The 19,682-nt window shown below is 38.5% G+C and overlaps 1 pseudogene; it reads right to left on the minus strand.

The window, feature by feature from the left end:
- Positions 1–14,700: 14,700 nt before the first annotated feature.
- Positions 14,701–17,412, minus strand: LOC101700520 (epidermal growth factor receptor substrate 15 pseudogene; annotated as a pseudogene).
- Between the last annotated feature and the right edge of the window lie 2,270 nt (positions 17,413–19,682).

Here is a 19,682-nt window from a genome sequence, read left to right on the forward strand (position 1 = left end):
GAAGTATGGAGTACATGTCTTTAATCTGTTGAGCAGTTTCTGTTCTACTTCTAGTCTCCTGATAGCTTTTACCATGAACAGCTGTAGAATTTTGTCCAATACTTTTTCTCCAACTAGTTACAGGAGCATATGGCTTTTTCCTTTCCTCTGTTAAAATGATGACTTTTGGGGGTGGATCTTCCAATGCTGAACCAACACTGCCATCCCTATAACAAAACCACTTTCTACATCCTGCCAGATCTGACTTCGAATTGTTTTGTAAAACAAATTTCTATCTATGTTCATACTTTTTTCTTCTATTATCTTTATCCAGTTTTAGGATTAGCACAATGTTGAGTTCCTAAAATGAGGGGAGAAGTGTTCCTTCTTTTTTCTGCTTTAATTGTTTGATATAATTTATCAGTTAAAATGTTTATGAGCCTGCTGTTGTCATATAGGTAGGTTTTCAAGCTAGGAACATACTTTCTTTAATAGGTTCTATTCAAATTTTATATTTCCTCCAGAGTTAGTTTTATTAATTTGTCTTCTAAGTTACTTCTTAGAAGTTGTCAAATTTATTTCAAAAAAGATTTTTGTAATATGCTTTCTATATCCTTTTAAATTCTGTAAAATCTGTGGTAATGTCTCCTAGATCTTGATATTGTAATTTAAAAAATGTATAATTGATATTGTGTAACAGGAAGAAAAGGTTTAAAAGAGCAGTGGAATTGGTAGGGGTAGGGGAAGGGAAAAAAGGAAGAAGAAAAAATATGAGAAGAGAAAAAAATGGAAACAAGGTTTTTGCAAATAGGGAAGGGTGGAGGGGGTGAAGGGAGGGGAAGGGAAGGGGAAAAAAATAAGAACCAAGAGACTCATGTAATGGTACAAGATCCCAATGATGAATGTAACTGTATTTTATACCTAAAATGTACCAATAAAGTTAATGGGGAAAAAAAAACATTGAGAAATTCTTCTCTATTAATCCTAACAAGGCCCTTTTCCAAATTAAAAAAAAAAATAGACTTCTTCCAAGAAAACTTTCCTGAATAACCCTTGATATTCCCACATCTCTTGCCTTATTCATACAGTAGATGACATCAGCTGGTGCACACCCTGCTGTCCATATTCTGTCATCCCTCCCTCTCTTCTTAGTCACCCCTGAGATCTTCGTACTAATCTGGGATTGTACTCAAAGGCTTTCTCTGGTCAGTGGAACATACTCACCAAATGTGTGGAGCACATTCATACATTCATAGGAATGATCAAATGCTCCAGAGTCAAATAATCCTCAAATGGTGACAGTGGAAGCTGGAGAATAAGGACTTCTATTTTTTCCCATGTCCTGTGGACAGGCTCAGTCCCCAGGTAGTGCAGGGGATCCAACACCATTCATATTAGTGTTGCCCAGGAACAACCTGGTCATGAAACAATCTGGGTTGGCATCTATCCATTCCCTCCCTCATGTCCCCACTTCCCGAGATGTCACTGACCCATGAACACTACCTGCTCTGAAATTCTTTTCTCTGGGTCTGCTCATGGGGACAGAACAGAAACATCACCCCATCCTTTTTTATTATGTGTGCCTTACAAAGAGTGATTCCCCTTCCTTAATTATTATCTCCCTAGCAAGATTATAAACTCCCATAGTGCATGGTGTATCTTACTGCATTGCTGATGATCTGTGAACTATTTGGCTCTGCAATTAGATGAGTACAAAAATGAAGAGGAAGTGTTTATAAGTTTTTATATCAGTGAATGATTTGAAAGTCAACTGTAGCCCTTGCAAGTGCTGAGTCACTGTACAAGGCTAAGAAAGTGATGTTTTGACTATTTGTGGGGCACAAAGAGAATGGATAGAAGAATTCTGAAGAGGCTGATTCAGCAGTCTGCATGTTAGGTCACGATCATCAAAACTAGACAACATCACTGAGGGTGATTCACCGATTACTGAGAGGAACAGAAGTTGGGGAAGTCAAGAAGAGGCAAAGACAATGTGAGGTTTAAGCATGTGTTCTTCTTATACTCCTGAGTGTCTGATTAAAGTACTTAGGGTTTTCCTTCCATAATTGTCACATAAATGGCTCTACAGAGCAGTTAAATTCTGATAATCCTGTCATTGAGTTCTACGATCAATTCACTGTAATTAATATTGAATTTGACCATTAAATGTTTCTGATGAACTTTAAGGTCAAATTGCTAATGGAACAGACCCTTTAGAACTTTGACTGAATTTGTAAAATACACTTTATATTTATTTATTAAGATTGCCTGTGTTGGGATATGATGCTTTTTGTCATTTTAATTTTTCTTTTGAAATCTTTAATAAAGTTACTCTTTTTCTCTTTGCCTTCCCTTCTCCTTCTTTCCTTCCTTCCTTCCTCCCTCCCTCCATCCTTCCCTTCCTTTTTCTTTTGCTTGTACTGGGGATTAAACCCACTTGCACTCTACCACTGAGCTACATCCCTGACCCCTTTTATTTTTAATTTTGAGAAGGGGTCTCATTAAGTTGCAATCGTCCTGTCTTGAGCTCCTGAGTAGCTGACATAGGAATGAACCACGGTGCATGGCTAAATATTTTCTCCATACCAAGCTTGCACATTTGTCACAAGGTTTATTTCTGTACATTTTATATTAATTGTCACTATTACAAATGGACTTATATTATCTGATTATTGCTAATATAAAACAAAGTTATAATTTGTGGTATTTATATTTGACAGTCTGCTAATAAATAGCTTTTATGGGTTTCAAGAGTTTCTTCTCTTTTCTAAGTAGGTAAATTACACAATATTTGTAAATAATATTTCTTTTGTAATTTAAGAGTGATACTCTCCCTCCTTGCCTTCATGCACTGACTTTTAAACTTCTATAGCAAGTGTTACAGGTCTGATGAAACCTACACTATTAATGATGTAATACTTCAAATTTATTGCTTTGGTTTTTCCAGAGTTTGTTGGATAAAGGCTGTGGTTGCGTTCCTGAAATCATAATTCCAAGGCTGACTACTGCTATAAAAGGAACCTCATCTTGGAGGGGAAATGACCACATTCCATAGGCCACCAGTCTCTTCCCAAGCAGACTGCAGTACCTGAACTATCATTCATTACATATGGTTGCATGGTTTGTTTCCAGGGGTCTCTGGCTCACTCAATTGCAGCTGTATGACTTTTAAAGATGTCTCCTATGGGAAAATGGCATACTATCAAAAGCAGCAGTAAATACAGCATATAATTTGATGTAAAAGTGATTTGGGGGTTTGTTCACATTGGGTCCTCACTTCAAATGTGGGTATATGATTCATACGGTTCACTTTTACTCCTTGCCATGTGCTCAAACAAAATGACACCATTAAAGATCATCTGAAAATAATTAGGATTGTGTCACTACTTGGATTCAGTAAGGCAAGAAAGGCACATTGGCAGGGGAAGGAGGTAGTTTTGGGGAAACACGAAACAATGGAAGACAGAGAGATCTTTAAGAAACACCTGAAGTGTAGTTGTATGCTCAGAGAGAGAATGTTGTAGAAGTGAGCTCACTGTGGATTCTGGACCCTGGTCAGGAAATGAAACAAATTTCCAAAAAAAAAAAAAAAAAAAAAAAAATAGACAAAGTTGTTGTTAATCTGGGAGATGGATTAAATCCCATAATACACTGGAAGAAAGTGTCATGACCGCCATGATCAAAGCTTCAAAGCTAATGTAAAGTAGATTATTGGAACAGTTTTGCTTTATTGGTATCTTTTCTTTATTTTGCCAAGCCGAAGCTTTAGTGGTGACCCTACAAGTTTATAAACTTCAGAATAGGCATCCAATGGTTCTTAACTGGTTGATTCTAGATACATGAGTCTTTTCTGTGTTTTAGACATGAATAGGTGAAGAAGAGCCCTAGCTGTGAATCTACACTGAAATGATTGCTTAAAGAAGAAAAGGAGCAAATCTTTTGAGAAAAATTGGCATAAACAAGTTAAAATAAAAAGTATGGGAAATCTAATAGGACAGAAAGGCAATGACTTAGGCCACATAGTAGTTACTTAAGAAATTGGGATAGTTTTAACTGAACTCATGATGTTATATGGCCTCACACTAAAGAGGTATTCTGAGGTACTCAGATGGTCTGTGAAATCTCCCTTTGCTGTAAAATCTGTAGGATCAAATGTGTCCCTCACTTAGTACTGGCTGAAGAAGTCTGTGGAGTAGACAGGGCACTCTATGCTCTTTACACACATTGCTACCATTTTTGTCCTTGACAAGTGCTATGGTTTGAAGTCCATGTGTTGGAACCTGAATACCCAATGCAACAGTGTTTGGAAGTGGGGTTTAATTAGAGGTAATGAGATAATGAGGGCTCTGTTCTTACGAATGGATTCATGCCATTATCTAGGGAATGGTTTTGTTGTCATGAGAGTTGGTTACAATTTTAGCCTCCTCTTGCCCTCTCTCTGTCTCATACACACTCACTTTTCCTTCCACCATGTTATGACACAGATTGAAGGCCCGCACCAGATGTTGATCCCATACTCTTGGAGTTCCCAGCTTCCAGAACCATATGCCAAATAAATTTATTTCCTTTCAATATTACCCAGTCTGTGGTATTCTGTCTCAGTATCAGAAAAAAGACTAAGTCAACACAGTTGCTTGTTGCCATGAAGTAACATTTTTTAACTGTTAGGGTAATACTAATGACAAAGTATATTTAAATAAAACTATAGAAAACTTTCTCTTATCTGGAATATTAAAAATTAGTACCTTGTGGTAAACCAATTATTTCAGTTATTTGAGGACTGTGTACTAATAATGCATACAATTGAACAAAAATTTAAAAACTATTGATTTAGTCAGTAAGGATCTTGTGATCTTTTAAGATCCTTACTTCGCAATAGTAATCTTATATGGCACTATGTCCCAAATTAGATTATTTGTAATTTGATTAACTTGTTGTTTAAATTTATATAAAACAATACAGTATTTTAATTTATACTTCCCAATTTCCAGAAAGTCAAGAAACGTGTGATAGAGGATTAAATTTTATTGAACTACTTTTTCAAATGGGTTTACTGTAATGGAGATATATTTTTAGGAAGGTGTATGCCCTTGAGGAACATTGTGGCAGGGGATCTCATTTATGATTGACCAATAAAGCTTATTTTAACTTTTAAAATGAAATGAGAACACTGTAATGGACAGAGTGGCCTCTCAGTCCCTGTGGTTTAAAAAATCCTCCCAGCCTCACAGTACCTTCAAGGGAAATCCATGTGGGTCTGGTACAAGTGAGCAAAAGAGTGGATTTAATTTTCACAATATTAAGAGCATAGTCTAGCAAAAATTAGTGGTGATTGTACAAGGTTCTAAACACTTTCCACATACCAATCAACACCAGAGCTGAAAGAAAATACGTAATTAATGCCATAACAGCCACAGACCTCTGCCAAGCTCTTTGCCACCCATAAAAGAAGTTCCAACACTGCTGCACTATTTTTACATGCTATGCTCTGTGCAAATATATTGTTTTACATAAAAAGACCCATCCATAGCAAAAAATGCTTAGCCTACATTTGAAAGTCCTCTGGCTTGCCTCGAGGGTAGAAAGGGAAAAACTTCAAAGACAAAGTCTCAAAGTACTTCCCAGGGGATTTTACAGAACAAGATGATGTTGTTCCTTCTGTAGGTGGGGCTGAAGAAGCACCACCCAACCAACACACCTCTGCTAAGCCCTTTCCTCTGGAAGTGTGCACTTCCAGTTGAGTTGCTCAGCATCTCTTCCTTTCTGAGAAAGCTCAGCTTTTTTCAGGAAATAACTTATTCCTTGGCTAGTGATAGTTCCCTGGGTACTGACTTACTCCTCCTCAGCCAGACCCAAGACAGCACAAAACACAAACTAGGTGGATAAGTCTTTCCTTTAGGATTTTCTATTTGGGATCCAAAGAGTGGTCTTCATCCTCAGGTCATCAAGCCAAGACCTGTGTCCAAGAGCTTCTCCCAGCCATATGGAGAAAGTTATCTGTAATAGGAGATAATGAAGTTGATAGTCAATGAATCAGGAATCAGTCATGAGGGTATCCTGCCCTCAAGTCCCAAATCCTTGACTCCTGCTATCTTTGTCTCTACCTGGTCATTCCTAGTGGTGCGAGTCAACCAATTCTTTTTGCCTAGATAGTTTGAACTGTGTATTGATATACCTTCCCCTTTTCAAAGAAGACAATCATGGTAGCTTTTATTTACTGGCCCATGACTTTGAGCAAGTTACCTAACCTCTTTAAACTCAGTTTCTGCATTGGTAAAATTGGAACCATAGGGTTGTTGGAAGGATTAAATGGGTTGCTATAGAGATATGGATATAGATATTTATGTCATATTGTCAGTCTCTCTTATCAAAAGAATGAGAACAGGTATTGTTATTGTTTTAAAATAGAGCCCCTAATTCTTTGACATTCCAGCAAATCATATGGTATAGCTCCATCTTACTCTTCTGAATCTGGGTTACTTTGAACCTATTTCAATCTATAGAATTATATACACACATATATAAATAGTGTGTATACTATATATAAAATTTATAACCATTAATAAATTATACATTTGCATTTTGAGGCTTCAAAGTTATGCTTCCTTAGTTTTTTAGTTCTTTTCTAAAAACAAGGCTTTCTAAACTTTAAAAGTACTGATTCATCCAAAGGAAAACAAAATTTACTTATTTTCATATTGTGCACTCACTAAATTTCATTCTTTAAGTCCCAGCTCAAGTGACCTCTTCTCCATGAAGTCACATACATCATTTCATGTGCATCTTCCTGAAATTTTGTATTATAGACACCTCTAGATATGATCCCTGAATTAAAGGGATTTGCACTTAAATAATTATTTGCTCTCCATATTGCCCTTGCAGGGCTAGAGCAACTTACACTCCTATCAAAAGTATGTAACACTTACTGTTTATCCAATACCAATATTAGCTGTTATGGAGCTTAAAAATAAATGAAGTTTATGAGTGAAATGATCTCATTGTTCTAATTCTCATTTTTCTTGTTTTAGTTCAAAAATATTTTTCTAGTGCTTTAACAAGCTTATCTAACATGTCAAAATCAGTTTCAGTGAAAAATATCTCTAAGACATATTTTTGCCAACATAATAATCATTTATTATTGAAAATGTATCACAATGAGATAAAGAAAAAAATTTAGGTGCAAGGAAAACCAGGATATTAGGGGAGTATGGCATTATGAAGAAGAAAGCATTTGAGACTAATGGAGTGATAAACTCTGATGAATGTTGCTGAGATATTAAGTAAAATGAGGATGTGTAAGTCACTCATACCTTGACTATGAAAGTTAAAGTACAAACTATTCAATATAATATAAAAAGATAAACTGGGATATCAAAAATATAAAATGCAGGGAGACGGAGTAAAAGTGCTAAATTTTTATGCAATCAAATTAAGTTGGTATTAGCTTAAAAATTCTCCTGTTATAAGAATAACCACAAAGTAAAAATCTGTAGTGGAGCTGTACAAATGCCTCAGGATAGGATTCCAGCTACTTAGGAGGCTGAAGAGAGAAGATCACTTGATTCTAAGAGTTCACTGGGAAACAGTGAAATCCTATATCAAAAACAAAAAAAGATACAAATTAAGGAATCAAAAGCATGGGAGTAGAAAAACAATCTAATCATAAAGAAAGATAGTAACAGAAAAAAGAGAGGAACAAAGGATCTACCAAACAACCAAAAATCAATTAACAAAATGGTAGCAGAAAGTTTTTATTTTTTAATAATTACTTTTAAGGTAAATGGATTAAATTCTCCTTCCAAGATCAAGAGTGGATGAATGGATGAAGTAAAACAAGACCAAACTATATTCTGCCTTTGGGAGACTTCGTTTTATTTTTAGGACACACATACATTAAAAGTAAAAAATGATATTCTGTACAATAGACAACAAAAGTGAACAAAAATAACTATGCTTATAACAGATGAATCAGGCTTTAAGAAAAACTAAAACAAAGCAAGGAAAGTCATTACACAATGATAAAGGGGTCAATTCATCAAGGGACATAATAATTACAAATATATGTGTACCCAATATTAGCAGACAAAAATATGTAAAGCAAATGTTAGGAATATGAAAGAAGAAATAAGCTAAAACCCAATAATTTCAGGGGACTTCAGCATTCCACTTTCAGCAATAGAGTTTTGAATCTGGTCCAGGTAATTTTATGAGGTATTGAAAACAATGACATTATGGTTTCTATCTAGATGCCTCTCCAAAGCCTCACATTCTCATAGATAGAGCTTTGGGAGGTGATTAGCTCATGGCGGGTGTGATGCTCAGCAGTGGATTAGTCTACTGATGAGTTTACAGCTAAATGTGATGTGGGGAGGTAAAGCCTGGTTGGAGGAGGTAGGTCACTGGGGGCGTGGCCTGGAAGGGTCTCTCTCCCTCCTCCTCCCTTGATCACTCTCTGCTTCCCACTGCCGTGCCATAAGCTGTTTCTCGTCTGCCCTGCCCCTCAGCCATGCTGCCCTGCCTTAGAGCCAGGCAACTGTGGACTGAAACCTCTCCAAACTGTGACCCCAAATAAACCTTTCCTCCTTTAAATTATGGGTTTCAGGTATTGTGATTCATGATGCAAAAGTAACTAAGATAAATGGGGTACTCCATAATGGACCACATGATTTAAACTGAGTAAATGAAGAGATAATATGGGCAGAGAAAATGTTTCATGGTCAATGAATTTTATATTTTCTGAAGAAGCATAAAATATTGTAATTCCATAATGAGCTGGAATAGTAGAAGTTGACTATTTCTGAGTGAGATGCTAGAAACAGAATTTCAAAATAATAAAAATGTGAGCTACCATAACAGGCCAAGAAGCTATCAGTATGCTTGATAATAGGAGATGGAGAATAAGATTGCTGGAGGTGAGGAGTTCAAAAGACCAAGAAGCAAATTGTTGGGGGGATTATTTAGAAAGATGCTGTAGCAGGATAGAAAGATAAAGGAGCTGGAGTGAAAAATAAAGAGTGACACAGGTGTAGTATGCTTCATCAGCAAATGACGGGTGGGACTGGGTTCAACAGATGGTGACAGAAGAGTTTATTGAATGGCAAGGTCAGATGACATCAACTCCCTATGTAGTGCAAGTTAGAAGTAAGGAGAAATGAGATGATTCTGGAACAGCTACGGAGAACATGGAAGTCCTTATCCCACCTCTAAAAGACATGAGCAGTGGTGTCCAAAAGTCCTAGGAAAGATATGAACAGCCACTGAACAACATCCATGGAAAAGAGCTGCAAAGGAGTCAGTGCTGTCAGAGGCAGTTACAAAGGTGCAGGATATTTGGAGAGAAGATGTTGAGGATGTGTAAGAGTTTGTGAATGGCAGAGAGTACCAATGAACAGCCTAAACTCAGCTTAAAAAGATTGGTCAGGTTCAGGGAGCTTCAGAGAAAAAGGGATAAAAGATGACATGGGAGGCTTAGGGTGCTGTGACTGATGATACAAAGGATAAGGCTGGTCCAGAGACCTTGGGGGAAGGCAGGTTAGTTCATTCAACCTAGAAGTTCTGGGGCCACAGCAAGCTTCGTTGTGTGTAGTACACCTGGGGGGACGGCTGCAATGCTCTGCAGAAAGCTGACCTCTTAGGCTGATGGAAAGCATAAAACTGTTGGGGTCTCCTGCCTCCTGCAGGAAAGAGGGCCACAGACTGTGAGTCAGCAGTCTCGTCTGAGTAAGTAGCTTGGAAATGACCTTTACTCTCCTTGTCTCCCTCTGTGATTCCAGAGCACCAAGTGATGAAGTTACTGACAAATATTGAGAAATCTGAACTTCTGGGAAGATAGAGTTTAACACTCCTGATTCCATATGCAGTGCTGCATGCCTAGAGCCTCTCTCTGGAGTGAACTGGCACAATCTCTTTCCAAAATCCCCGGCAAGTGTCACTCTTGGAGATCCACTCCCTGAGGAAACACAGGCTTCTCTGTCTAGTTTATTTGATTGTAATCTCTTTCAGACAGAGGCTGCGTCTGTGCTGTCTGCTATGGAGGTGGCCGTGGTAAATCATTCTTTGCTCAAGATCAACAAGAATCAGCAAGGGAATGTGTTAAAAAAGCTGAAGTCAGCCAGGAAGGTATCTCTGGGTGGAGAATTCCTTCCTTTGTCTGGGAGATTTTTAAAAATGGTAATAAGAGGAAATTACAGAAGCCCAGGGGCTGATCTTGAAATTTTTAGCTCCATGGCAGAGATTGCTTATAGGCAGATCTGATGCACTGCCAATTACATAGTCCTAGGGCTCATGGTCAAGTGGCAGAGCTGGCAAAACAGGCAAACTGCTTGTCTTCAGTACGTTTAGAAGATACGAAATCCTGAGATTATTGTGTGTGTCTAAAAAGACCACATCCTTGTATCAGCGTATGATTGAAGCTCTCTGTCCTTGAATTCTCAGGGCTGTTACTCAAAGCACCAACACATTTATCCAGCTTCTCAAGGAGCTGGTCATTGTAAGGACTGATTATCCCTGTGTTTCCTAAATTATTCTCCCATTATAAAAGCTGTAAAAACAACAGCCTCTTTTAATTTGCTACAATGAACAGGGAATTACTCTTAGAGTCAGACTATTCTTCATTTTGGTCTCAGTCCTGCTATACATTAGGTAAATTACTTAGAAAAAAAGAACATTTTGCCTTGCTGATCTCAGTCTTCTCATCTATAAACTGAAAGGGTTGTTAGTTTTCCAGTACTAATAACCTGAGAACCATAAAATAGAATTCCAAGAGGAGGGAGTAGGTTGGGTACTGCACCTCTTAGGAAAATTTTGTCCCACTTGCAATCAAAGAAATGAAAATTTTAAAAACAGTATCATTTCAACTTACTAATTAGAAAACAAAGACAAGACAATGAATGTGTGTGCCATTTTGAGAGCAGAAAAATAAACCCTTTTAAGGGTGGCTGTGAAATGGAGCATCAAATTGAAAAGCCGATTGATACAGTGCAACCAAGAACATTAGAAGTATGTAAAGCCTGTGATTCAACTATTGGTAGTTGGGTATATTCCCTATAAAAAATATGTACTGGCTAATTATAGGGAAAAAAGTATGTGGAAGAGTTAGTAGAGAAAAAGAGGAAAGGAAGGAAGGAAGAAAGAAAAAGAAAAGAAAAGAAAGAAAGAAAGAAAAAGAAAGACAGAAAGAAAGAAAGAAAGAAAAAGAAAGAGAAAGAAAGAAAGATGGATAAAAAAGGAAGTTTTGGGCCACAAGAATCTATGCATTATGGTGCCTCTTGAGTATCCACCCTTATGTGGCAACACATATTGCTTCATGTGTGAATGAATTAGTTTTCTATACAATGGAAGTGATATGTTAGGGCCACCAGAAAACATCCTTTGAATACTTTTATCATGTAATAATAATGAATTTTGCTGAAGCTTCTTCATTTACTCATTCAACAAAATATATAGTACATCTCCTCAGTACTGGGCATGGTGGATAGAGTGGTGAAGAACATGAACATTATTTGCCCTCTCTAGCAAATAATGTTCAGAATGCTATAGATACGTATTGAGAAGTAGGACTTGGAGGATAGCACGCTGTGGCAGGGAGCTGCTCTGGAGTGGTGATATCTGAGCATCTAGTTGTGTACAGCAAGGCGTAATCTGTGCACACACCTAAGGAAGTTGTAGGAGGTACAGGGACAACATGTGTAAGGCTGTAAGGTGTGAGGAATAGCAAAGGAGCCAGCAGGGCTGAAATAGAGAACAATGGGGCTATTGCCCCTGAGCTTACAGGACCCATATGAATGCATATGGCGGCCCTGGTAGGGACAGTGACAAAAATGAGATTGGACAATTGGAGACAGTGAAGTGCAGGTTTTGTATAATCATGCAGAGCATATGAGGAGTTTGGATTTCAGATGGGAAATCACTGGGGATCTTTGAGCATAATAGCAACATGGTCCAGGTTCAGTTTACAGAGAAACTTCACGATGACTTCTGTTTTGAGACCAGACTTTCAGGGAGAAAGGTAAGGTACAGAGGCAAGTAGGCAGGAACACAGGTGAGATATCAGGGTGGCTTGGCTCAGGTGGGTTGTGGTGGGATCAATGAGGAGTGCTCAGATTTAGGATGTGTCTCTAGAATCATCAAGGTAGAGCTGTGGAATGGATTGGATTTGGGCTGTGAGAGAGGAATTGAAAATGTCAACTCTTTCTTTTAAGTCTAAATAATTGGTAGAATGGAATTTTCATTTAAAAAAAAAATTGACCCTGAGGAGAAAGACTATAAGAATACAGGAGTGTTTTTGTTTCATGTGATTTCTTTTTTCCCTCCTCTCCTTCTCACTTGTCTCACCCTACCTCTTCTGGAGAGTCAGGAGTTGAATTTTTAACATGTTAAGTTTGAGCTGGTTATTGCACATCAGAGGGCATTACTGCCTAGGCTTTGGTATACAAGTGAATTGGATACACCTTATTCTTTTATTCCAGTCTTTCTTTTTTTCGGGATATATGGATAGGATGCTTTATTATTACTTAAAGTTTATTATTTTCATAATTACAACCTACAGTTTAGAAGTTTGAAAGGTAAGAGAAAATTCTATAAAGAGAGCCCAAATAAAGCTGAACTGGTTTGTAGAAGACGGTTGAAACTCTCTAAGGAGTGCCACATAGCTTTTGGCAATATATACCTGTCCTTTTCAAGTGCAGGCCTTCAAGCCAGGGTCAACAACATAAAATATCACAAATGACTCTAAGACATTCATCCTACACAAGCAAGAATGGAGATATAGATATATATTTATATAATATATACATACTTTTAATATTACATTGGTCCACTGAGTATACATATTTTAACAAAAGAGAAGAATCTATAATCCACTTAAACATACATTAAGATTAGGGTTCACTTATTACACCAACAGTTGATGTTTATAAGTTACAGACACTTAATATTTTCCAGAGTTTTTTTTAATTAAAAAAATATTTTTAAAAGCATTTCAAACATTTGTTTATTTTCCCAGTGCAAAACAACGTTGTTCAAGTCAACTTACCTTTCTCCTGAAGAGTAAGGGGAAGGAAACAAACCTCCCAGAAAATTCAACCTACAACTACCAACGCTACCTTCTCAGTCAATGTTTGCAGTAAATCCTTAGTCAGTGAATTAGTTTATCAAAATTAAAGGCTTGTGATTATGATTCAGCCCTTGCTTCATATGTGTGATTTTTTATGCTGCAATGTTTCTATTTACAAAAGTAGAAAAGTCATTAGCAGTGCAAGAAAGTGGTTTGTTTTAAATGCCAGCTGTCCAATTGTGCATAAAAGAAAGCAAGCACCATTTCAAGATTAAATTAGATATTTTGCATTTAATTATAGATAAGGTAATAACTTAAGTCTGTTAATATTGATCAATACCACCTTGACTTGTGACCCCAGAGAACTTTGGTTAGTTTTCAGGAGCACTTTTCTTTATCCTGGTATTTAATAAGTTACCTAAGTCAGTGACACATGCTTAAAAGTAAGAGTACAGTTACAGACTACTTCACTATCTATCTCAAATTCAACTTTCTGCTAGATCTGGGCTGTCTGCTAATAGGCTTTTAACACATGAAAAATTTTGATATTTTGGTGGCTCTTTTCTTTCCCAATTGAATTTCTTCTTTTACTTGCTTGCCAATTTTATAGGTGAAAAAGAAGGAGAGTAAATACACTAAATCACAAAGATGAACAAAAAGCAATATGATATAATATGTGTCACTTTTCCATTTTTATTCAGTGAGTTTTTATATTTCAAGTAATTGTACCTTCATTCAACAAGAAACAAAAGAAAGAAAAATTAAAGTACTTACCAGTGCTAGCTTGCTAGTTTCTTCTGCAAAAGTACAAGAATAAACCTATCATGAACTACAGAGGACAATGCCAAAGCAAAGGCAGAATGGCTGCATGTTAGGAGTTTTGCTTACTGATGAGTGTATTTTAAGTGATAAAGTTTCTCTGCTGGCACTTAAAATGAACATTTGCTTACAAATCATATTTGTAAGAAACTGATTTTGTTAATTAGCAACGTATCTGTTGTTCTAAGATTGTTCAAATCCAGAGAAAATTGTTTTTAAAAATATATTTCACACATGGAGCTTTAATGTTTTTATTTAGGAAAAATTTGACTCTCAAATTAAAATGGTTCAACTCAAAGCATCCCTTTTTCAATAGTGGAGTTCATCTATGCAAAATATTTTCCCTTGTCTCTAAAAAACAAACTAAACAGTATTTTACTATAAGGAAATTTTAAAATACACTTTAAACTACCCAATTTGGACCAATCATAAAAGAAATAGGTTCTTTCCTTCCCCTCCTTCAGCAGTTCAAAGCGGGGGAGAATACTGCACACTGTAAGAGCCCCACTGGCTCCCACGGAATAGCTACAGGTCAAGGTGGCACAGGGTGAACACAGAAGCTTGGGTGCTCAAGCTGTACAGTGAAATAGCAGAGGCGGCCAGAAGCTCACAGTAAATGCACACCAGACAGGAACCTGTGAAGCTGTCTCATCTGACTTACTGCTTTTCGAGGAAAAAATAAGAGACAAATGTGAAACAGAGTTTAAAAAAAAATCCCTAGACTTTGTCACATTTACAGGAATCTTAAGCCCTTTGTATTTTCACGCTCATAGGTAGTTTTGGTACACATTGTAAATAGCTTCAGTATTCAGGAAGAAGAATATTGTATTGTTGACAAAGGGCAAGAGAATTCTTCATGCTTCTGATATCTCAGATTTGCTAAGTGCAATAGCCAGTTCTAAGTCTTCTTGTTCCTGCTGGTTCAGTCGGGGAAGCCTCTGCTCTTCGCTCTTCCTCTCTCTCACTCTCCCTCTTGGCCCGTTCAATCATATCTTCTTCAGAGGGATAAGCACGGAAGTTAGCAAAATTGCTTGGGTCAGCCTCTTTATTGGCACTAGTAGAAGTAGAAGAAGTGAATGGATCATAAAACATATCAGGATCTTTTTCTTTGGGGCTATCACTGCCTGGGAAAGGCTGAAATGGATCATTTACTTGAAAGGGATCAGAAGAATCCAATTTGTTGATGGGTCTTTTTCTAGGTGGTGGTGGGCAGGGTCTTGTTGGAGTTCCAGTCTTTGGTGGCAGTGCTGGGGTACAGCTTCATTCTTGACCTATGTTTCCTCAAATGCATTTTTTGGAATGACCACACTGCTGACAGAGCTTGATGTAGTTGAACTAAAAGGATCTTCATTGTTGACCTTTGACAATGTGCTGAAGTCAGCAAATCCATCTCCAAATGATTCATTTCCAAAAACAGAAGCAAAGGGGTCTGTTGCTGAATCACTTGTGCAGTAACAACTGTTCCACCTGGAGCAAAAGGATCATTGTGCTTCAAGGCTTCTACCAGTGCATTATTGCTGTTGCACTGAAAGGGTCAGTACCTGAAGTGGCAAAAGGGTCAGTAGAGGATTGCTTGAAGAAACAGTCAGATGCAAAAGTATCTGAACCTTTGAAAGGATCACCTCCAAATAGGTCAATTTTCCCAAAAGTATCATCTTTGAAAGGATCACTGCCAACAAAAGGATCGGACTGGAAAAAAATCCAAGTTTGTATCTGCAACTGGATCTAACAATGAACTTGATTCTACATTAAATGGGTTTTTTACATGTTTACATTTTTTACATGTCCCTCACTGTCAACTTCAGGACAAAGTTTTTCATTAACAGCTGCAGTCACCACTTCCTTTTCATCAGTCACATCAGAAGGTGGTACGTCAGGACTACTTCTTGCTGGAGACTCCTGGTGTATGGGCTCAGACTCTGGCCTTCAGCAGCCTCATTAAGGTTGGCTGCTTTGCTGCTGCTGGTGCTGAGGCTACAATAATCTGTCGCACCATTGACAGGAACACTGTGTGGGCTACTGCACCAATTCAATTGATCATTATGATTTTCCAGATCTTTCATTTCCATCAGCCTCATTTGCATTGAACTGATTTCCTGCTGTCAATCTTGCAGGTGCTGTTGAAGAGGTTCCTGCTGAGCCTTTCCTGACTCCACACTCTCCTCTAGTTCTGCTGTTTCTTGCAGGCAGCTCAGCTCTTCTCTAGCTTTGGCCAGTTCTTCTCCATAAGTAGAGATCTGTGATTCTTGACTACTTATTTCAGCTTTCAAAGATGAGATCAACTGGGCTTCCTCAGCACATTTCTTTCTGACTTCTTTGAGTTACTCCTCTAGTTGGGCTTTCTGCTCATCCAGTTCATCGAGGAGTTCCCGTACTTGCTGCTTCTGGGCCTGTAGTCTTTGCAGATTAACATTCTGCCTTTGAATTTCATCTTGAAGGTCCAGAACCTGACTTGTTCTCTGTTTAATAGTATCTTCTTTCTCCTTAAACTCCTGTTCCACATTATTCTCTTCCCCCTGCACGTCAACTATTTCATTTTTAAGGGTATCTAGCTCCTTAATAGCAGAGAAATCTGCAACAGGACTTGATCCTATGATGTTCTTTTGGAAAGTCATCCTGTCTGTTGGTGGAATCATCTCAGGAGTAAGAATGTGAGGAGGATCAATGACATTTATTAACTTTTGATTGATTAAGTGAAAAGCCAAAACAAACTGATCCTTTGAAAGCTTCCCACAGTCCTTTGTGTCACGTAATGCCCAAATATGGGCTAGTAAGGTAGAAGGTAAACCTGTTTTCAAGAAGGTTTCACAGACCTCCAATCCAGACACAAATCCAACCATATCTTTATCTGTTTTGGGGAAGATTTCATCATATTTAGCTTTTTCTGCAAGGGGTACAACCCACATTTTTCTTTTAGATGGTGGGACCAAAGCTGGAGGCAAGGACATTGGTATAGGTTCTTTCTCCAGTGCACAGTATACCAAAACATGGCAACTGCAAACTCATCTCTGTCAAGCATTCCATCTTGGTCAGTATCACTCAACTCCCAAACTCTTCCAAGAATTTCCACAGGTAACTTAGAGTTGAGCAACACTGGTTTCACTTGATCACCAGACAAAAATCCATTCACTGGGCTTAAGCTATAAAAAACTGCATCATATTTGGCCTTATCTTCAGATTTTACAGCCCATGGCAGCTCAGCTGCAGAAGTTCCACTGGTTAGCAAAGGACTGCTGGTATGAAATCTTGGTGGAGGAATGGTCAGATTCAAGCTATTCAGTGAAACCTCCAGTCCATCCTGGGCACAGGCCACAGGATGTAAAGCAACAAAGAATTCCTGTTTGTTCAGGATGCCTTTGACATCCGTGTCAGCTAAATCCTAAATCTTTCCAAGTATCAAGTCTGGAAGCTCTGATTTTTTCGGGAAAGGAGCAGCATCTTAAGTCAACACCCTTCCAGTATTGCCTGTATCAACCTGTCTATAGAACTTTTCATAATCTGGATTCCCACTTGATAACTGTGTCAGGGAGAGCTGGCCTGCTGCGGCCATGGTGTTTCCATCATGCGCAGGAGGGGAAAGAAGGGTAGGCAGACAGGGGCTTCGGGCAGGGAGGAGGGGGAGGGAGCGCCTTAGGCGAGGCTCAGTGGGCCGGCCCTTCCCTCCTCACGCCAGCCCTGTCCCCTCCAGTCTTTCTTTTGCCTAATGGCATGGTGTATGACTTGGTTGTGTTTGAAGTTTAGTTTTGGATTATATAGTAGAAATTAACTATAATAGCATAGACTTAGGCTCTGCAATATTCAGCCTTCACTTAAGAATACATTTCCTAGTCATGTTAACATCCTTGATGTATTAAAATGGACATATTTTGGTACAAGGAAAATTTATAATAACATAAACTCCTCATAGGCATCAGTATTCTGATGCTTGAGAAAATTTATATCCTTGTATGTTTCTTCTAGATGAAGCACTCCTGTGCCAAAGGAGCATTTGCTCTACTTGTTCTTAGAGAAGACTCCAAATACCCTCACAGAGTACTATAGACTGGAACAGTCTATGTAATGGTGCTCACCAAGATTTACCTCATTAGGAAATGAGTTCATTCCATCACCAGAAACAGGAAGAACAAAGGTAATTGCCATCCTGAAGCACTTTCCTGAAAATGTATCCCTACATCGTTTCAAGTCAATCCAAAGTGAAATCTTTCTCAAAATGAGAAAAAGAGCAGCATCGCTTTCTGGGAAGTAACACCTGGCTGGTTAAATCACTGATAATAGAGAAATGATGATAGGTTAATTTTGCAGTCTTCGCTGATTCTGACATTTCCTTCAGGAGGACTGAGCAGCCACACCCTCTGCACACCCCTCAGAGGAAGCAGCTGCACCGGAATGTGCTGGAGGCCGCTGAGTCCCTTTGGGTGGTCAGAGGGGTTTGAGGGAAACTGGGCACCTCGCCTTGGGGATGTGCCATGCTTTTATGAATCATACTTCTGTCTTGTGGGTTTAGGCAAAATCTTCATACATGAGGGATTTATAAAGCAAATTTTAAAACTATTTTGATCCTTTTTTTACTTAATGATAAGTAACTGGTACAATTTTTTAAATAAAATTGGCTCTTATCTAGAGACTATGAAATCCTAGTCAATATTGACAAAGTAGGACAAGATTCAGACTCCTACTTTAGTGAGAATTTTCTACTTATGAGTGAAGGAAACTTAACTATGTCTTAATCATGGGAGGGAATTTGCTGTTTTCTGTATCACCAGGTCTAGGGTCAATAATATGAAACATGGATGGCCAAGTTCAGGTCTCTCTGAGTAAAGTCTGAAACCTGTCTCTGCCCATGATTCCAGAAGCTGCAAGCTAACACTCCATCAGCTAAGTAGCCTCTGAGGAGATAAAAGTATCTTTTTGCCCAAGGTCCCAGGACCACACCTAGGGCTATTCTAATTGGTCTAATGTAGCTCAAATACTTGATTTTGAACTAATCTCAGAGGCTAGGGAGTAAGTTTATCCTTGAGTGGGCAATGGTCCCATGCCCACCATTGGAACTGCAGGCTGAAGGTCAGAGTCATCCTACCTGTAGCATATAGGCAGAGCTGGGTAAGTTAATGTATTAATTCCAGGATTTTGTTTGTTTTAAAATTGCTTAGCATTTTAAAACCCACTGAATGCAAATATCCCTAGGAAGGTCTGGAGGAGCAAGCAGCCCAAGGCCATCCATTGACCACACTCACCGTATCTGGGGAGGAGATTCTTCTTTGAAGAGGATCTGGGAAGCACATTTCCATGCCCACCATGTTTGCCTCTTATGGAGGCTGGATCCAGTGCTCCATGTACATTTGGGGAGCAGCTACTCTGGTATTCTGGTGGGCCTCTCTTCTCAGGGCAGGGCGTGAGTGACTCAGAAGGAGGTTACTGGAGCAAACTTGGTTCCCTACCACTGCAGTTATTCTTAGGTATGCTATTGATGTTCACCTTCTGTGTTGTCACCTCTCTGGCCTCAAGGCCTATTATGGCTTGTGTCTAGATGTCCACCCAAGCCTCTTGCAAATAAGGTGGGGCTTTTTCAAAGGTGGCTGGATTTAGAGTGTGTGACACTGGAATTGATTCATGGTGCAATGCTAGGCTTGAGGGTGCTAGGATTAAGGGTGTAGGCTACCCACTCTAAGTAGTATGGGTAAGATAAAAGGAGCAGGAAGAGGGTGTTAAAGTCCCTTGTTGCTTTGCTACCTTCAGTCTGCCATGAACTGTTGCCACTCTGCCATGCCACTCTGCCTTGTAGCCAGTCGATTATGGACTGAAACCTTTACAAACTATGAGCCAAATAAAC

Source organism: Heterocephalus glaber, unplaced genomic scaffold (assembly GCF_053883595.1).
Source record: "Heterocephalus glaber isolate CG9 unplaced genomic scaffold, H.glaber_assembly_v1.0 deba00001538, whole genome shotgun sequence".
Lineage (NCBI taxonomy): Eukaryota > Metazoa > Chordata > Mammalia > Rodentia > Bathyergidae > Heterocephalus > Heterocephalus glaber.